The 5,524-nt window shown below is 46.6% G+C and overlaps 1 non-coding gene across 1 annotated transcript; it reads left to right on the forward strand.

Annotated features, from left to right (window-relative positions):
• The first annotated feature begins 3,416 nt into the window (after positions 1 to 3,416).
• Positions 3,417 to 3,506, forward strand: trnar-ucg (transfer RNA arginine (anticodon UCG)). The gene is given in 2 exon segments: positions 3,417 to 3,453; positions 3,471 to 3,506. It is a non-coding gene; the product is annotated as a tRNA-Arg (tRNA).
• Positions 3,507 to 5,524: the final 2,018 nt, after the last annotated feature.

A 5,524-nucleotide genomic window follows, 5' to 3' on the forward strand; every position in this document is an offset into this window, starting at 1 on the left:
CGAATCGGCAGGGCTCCTGTCCTACGAGGCCGAGCAGGTCCAGTCGATTGAGTTCCTCCCGGCCCGCGGCCCGGACGAGGGCGGCCATTTTGCGCGCTTTCCGAGGCCTCCCGCGCTTGTACACGCCAAACGAGGGGACATCGACACAGAGAGACGGGATGCACAGGCATGCTCTATGCAGGACCGCACCATGTATGCACGGTGGCGCGACGAACGCCATGATGTCACGATGTGCGGCAACTGTGGATTTGCACACTTAAAGCAGCAATGTCCAGCCAAAGCGCGACAATGCCTCTGCTGCAGCAGGATGGGCCACTACGCTGCCTGCTGTCGAGCAGCTCAACGTGCCAACACTCTGCAATTCTGCCAGCCTCGCAGGGGCGTGCGGGCCATTTAGCCCCCATACACCGAATCATACCCTGACGACGTGCAGACCGGTGATACCGACGACCGGGAACCCTTTTGTGTTGCGGTAATAAACAAGAACTGGATGTCCCCAAGTCGGACCCACCAGCCGATGCCAGTGCACAGCATTAATCCGGGCGATGAATGGTGTGCCATCCTAACGGCCAACCCAAATCCGTCGCCCACCTAATAGACTGGACTTATGAGCCCGTTTGCACATTGGACTCACTGAATTGTTTTGCAATACTGTTAACGTGTTTCTTTCTTGTTGTTCCAGAAGTTCTGTTTCGATATTTGCTGATTGCACTTGTTTTGTTTGTGCTACAACCTCGTTGCTCTGTTGCACCTGACACCTTCCGATGTTTTTAGTTTAGCCTCATGTACATGTTGTAAATATTGCACACACATATTCATATGCACTCAGTACACACCAATATTTATTACCATGTAGGCACATTTCCTTGTGAAAAGGGGGGATGTCATGATATCCACATTAACATATCATAACATATTCTCTGAAGGTAAATTTGCAGGTTGAGTTCGTAATTAAGAAAGGAAATGCAATGTTGTCATTTATCTCAAGAGGCTTGGAATATAAAAGCAGGGATGTACTTCTGAAGCTTTATAAAGCACTAGTTAGTCCCCATTTAGTCTTCTGTGAGCAATTTTGGGCCCCACACCTCAGGAAGGACATACTGGCAGTGGAGCGGGTCCAGTGGAGATTCACACGGATGATCCCAGGAATGGGAGGCCTAACATACGATGAACATCTGAGGATCCTGGGATTATATTCATTGGAGTTTAGGAGGTTGAGCGGAGATCTAATAGAAACTTACAAGATAATGAATGGCTTAGATAGGGTGGACGTAGGGAAGTTGTTTACATTAGCAGGGGAGACTAGGACCCGGGGGCACAGCCTTAGAATAAAAGGGAGTCACTTTAGAACAGAGATGAGGAGAAATTTCTTCAGCCAGAGAGTGGTGGGTCTGTGGAATTCATTGCCACAGAGGGCGGTGAAGGCCGGGACGTTGAGTGTCTTTAAGACAGAAGTTGATAAATTCTTGATTTCTCGAGGAATTAAGGGCTATGGAGCGAGAGTGGGTAAATTGAGTTGAAATCAGACATGATTGAATGGTGGAGGACTCGATGGGCCGAATGGCCTTACTTCCACTCCTCTGTCTTATGGTGTTATGGTGCAATCACACACACACACTGATGGACAGGTAGTTGGACCAACCAACAACACACACACCATCGCAGCGAATCAGCAGTGAGGGCACACGCACTATAAAACTGGGTACACCACAGTTCCCGCTCATTATACCAGGAGATAGCTCAGAGCACAGAGCTGACAGCGAGCCACTCAGACATACACCATGTGCTGAGTGCCTCACTAAGATAGTGCTAGGGCTGGGTCCACAGGTTAGCTGTTGAAGTACGAACCACTGCCAGAAGTTAATAGTTATTATTGTACAGAATAATAAAACAGAGTTGTACCAGCTACACCCGTGTTGGTTCATTTGTGTATCGCAACACCCAACACGACAGTTTCTGGTTGGGAAACGTACGTACTGCTTTCTTTGGCACGCAGTCGTCCACACTTTTGCTGATGAAGTCTGTGACAGTGGTGACATACTCATTTCAGTTAGTCGCTGAGTTCTTAAATATGGACCAGTCCACTGTCTCCAACAGTCACGTCAGAGCTCTTCTGCTTCCTCGGACCAGCACTGCACGACCTTCTTAGCTGGATTCTCCCACTTAAGTTTCTGCTTGTATGCCGGGAGAAGGAGCACCGTCCTATGGTCTGATTTTCCAAAGTGCGGCCACGGGATGGAACGGTAGGTGCCCTTGATTTTTGAGGAGCAGTGGTCAATCGTGGTGTCTCCCCTGGTGGGACAGGAGATGTGCTGGTGGAATTTTGGCAGTACACTCTTGAGGTTGGCCTTGTGGAAGTTTCCGGCCATGATGAATGTGCTTTCAGTATGGACAGTGTTTGACTATTCACCACCCAAGGCCTCAAACAAAAGCTAAAAACCACAGCATTTTCACTTCACCCACATCAAGTTAACCAGAGACACAACAGAAACGTTACAGACGAGGATGGGATTTGAAGCCACGTGTACAGAGCACAATGGATTATTGTGCATCACCTTAACCACGTGGTACAGCTGCTTTACTTCAGGGCCCTTTAGTATCCCTCAATCAGACTTCTTTGAGTTTCTTTCGCACAGGTGCTGATTTACAGTGTACCGTCAAAGTGTAAATAAAAAATAAATCTCTGAGGAGAAAGGTTCAGTTATTAGAACTTGGGCTTCTGGCGCTCAGGTAGCGCGTCTGACTCCACATCAGAAGGTTGCGTCCAAATCACGTCAGGCTCCCGGAGATTTTCTGCAGCTGGTTCCAGGAATTTCTCTCTGTGTTGGAATGTTTTTGAAATGACTCCGTTCAAAAGCGCAATTCAAATAATCTTTTCCGGATATTTCTGATTTACCTGCTCAGTTTATATTTTTGCAAGGTTTAATATCGGATCAAATATCACGAGACTCAAACTCGTCCTGTTAATGCAGAATGACAGTGAGTTCAGTAAGAAATGTTTACAAACAACTGCAATTTCTTTCTACTCAATGTACACAGTTATAGTGATCTGAATTAAACAGCAGGGGCGGGAACCGCAGTCCGCGGTCTTCACCTTCACGGTGGGACTGATTTTCAGTTTGGGGGTTTCAGAGAGAGCGGATGTTATTGCGGAAACTGAAGTCACTTTTCCTGTGAATGGAGCCGGATAAAGAGCCCTGGCCGGCCTGAGAGTCCCCGAGACTCCATGAATCTTCACAGCTCACAGGGTGAAGGGCTTTTCCACTTTGAAAATGACCATGTCCGGCAGCTGGAGCTTGCCCTTGTATTTTCTGGGATCTGGGAAACAGCGGATCACCAAACAATAGAAATGAAACACATGGAATCGCAGTATTTATTCACAAGAGATAAACATCAGCTCACGTATCACAGCCAGTGGCCGCGTGGCCTAATGGATAAGGCGTCTGACTTCGGTGAATTTCAAAGATGATATCAGAAGATTGCAGGTTCGAGTCCTGCCGCGGTCGTTTTATCAGAAATCCGGTGCAACTTGCTGACAGCCGAGTTTTCCCTCCTCAGCTCAAACTTCCACCTTTCCATCCAAACACTGTTGGGATTTTTTGGAATGTAATTTCTTGTAACTTTGTTCATTCAATTGTCTCTCATATTTTGTTTAGTCCCTAATGAATCCACAATATCTGTCTAATTTAGATAAAGTGTTGAATAAATTATTATGCATCAATTTGTTCAATACAATTCTGTGGAGGAAATTCGAATGTCCTCAGGAAGATGGATAGAGTCATAGATGTTTACAGCATGAAAACAGGCCGTTCGGCCCAGCTTGATCATGCCGCCCAGTCTCTATCACTAAGCTAGTCCCACTTGCCCGTGTTTGGCCCTCTCTTATCCACCCTGCCCATGTAACTGTCCAACTGATTTTTTAAAGATTAAATTGTACACGCCCCTGCCTCTGGCAGCCCGTCCCAGATACTCACCACCCTCAGCGTGAAGAAATGTCCTGCCTGGTCTATTTAGTATCTCTCCCCTCTCACCTTATACAAATGCCCTCTAGTTCGAGACACATCTACCTTTGGGGAAATGTGTCGACTACCTACCTTATCTATGCTCCTCATTATTTTATAGATCGCTGTAAGATCACCCGTAAGCCTCTCAAGCTACCATTCAAATTCACCGATTTAATAGATTTACAGGGGGATTAACAGGGTGGATGCTGAGAGGTTGTTTCTTCATGTGGGAGAGTCTCGGACCAAAGGCAATGATATCAGAGTAAGGGGCCGCCCATTCAAACCAGGGATGATGAGTAATTTCTTCTCTCAGACTATAGTGTATCTGTGGAACCATTTTTGTAACCGAATAGGGCTGTCAGGCTGGGTCAGTTAATATGTTCAAGGCTGATACAGACAGATTTTTAATCAGTAAGGAAATCAAGGATTATGGGGATGATGTGGGAAAGTGGGTTTGAGGATTATATCAGATCAGTTAAAACCTATCTGAATGGTGGAGCAGACACGATTGGCCGAATGACCTACTTCTGCTCCCACGTCTTACAGTGTAATGAGATCATCTGATTAACTTGTTTTCACAGCTGGGCTGCCGGTTCTGGAAAGACAAAATCTGCCAGCAGTGCCCCAGATGAAGCTGGCGTCTGTTTCAGAGATTCTGAAGCCGCATGTTTTCATGGTGCCAAACTCCTGCCCAAAGCTGGTGTAGTGATTTAAATCGATTATCAGACAGAGGATTAGGAATATCGGTATAGAGATTGGTGCAAGAAGATTCATTCCTCAGGCCTGTTGAACTCCGAATCTAACCTTCATCCTCGTTCCGTGTCGACGAGACTGGATTCAAACCCGCAGATGCAAAGCACAATGGATTAGCAGCGCATCACCGTCACCTCTCGGCCAACTCGCCATGTAACCTGACTTCACCAAACCACCTCATGGACTTTTAACATCCCCAATAACTAACGGAAGAAGGTTGTCTACTAAATGCATTGGTCCAGATGTGCAGCCAGATGTGAAGTGTTGGAAATGTTGTTCCTATCAGCAAATTACATTTCCATCATGTCAGCTCAGGGATTGTTCTGATTGGACTGATGGGAAACACTTCAACACCATGTCCAACATGTTTCTGCACATTGTAAATAAAACACCGCGGAAAGACTAAAAGATACAAACAATTGATCGCATCATGATGGACATCACTCGGAAGCCTCAAACATCCCGTCAATGTCGGAGTTCTGACGATTCTAATTTGTTATCCAGAGAAACCCTGCAGGGCATTCGGCCTCTTGAGTCTGCACCGAACTTCGGAAGGCGCACTCGACCTGGACACCCTCTTCCGCTTCTCCTCATAACCCCGCACTTGCTCATGACGAATCCAGCCAATCTACACTGTGGGACGAAACAGGAACACACTGAAAAAACCCATGCAGACACGGGGATAAAGTGTAAACTCCACATAGATAGTCACGCAAGCTGGAATCCAACTATAATGAAATGCGAACTGACAGGATGAATTGCTCTAA

Source organism: Scyliorhinus torazame, chromosome 24, assembly GCF_047496885.1.
Source record: "Scyliorhinus torazame isolate Kashiwa2021f chromosome 24, sScyTor2.1, whole genome shotgun sequence".
NCBI classification, from domain to species: Eukaryota; Metazoa; Chordata; class Chondrichthyes; order Carcharhiniformes; family Scyliorhinidae; genus Scyliorhinus; species Scyliorhinus torazame.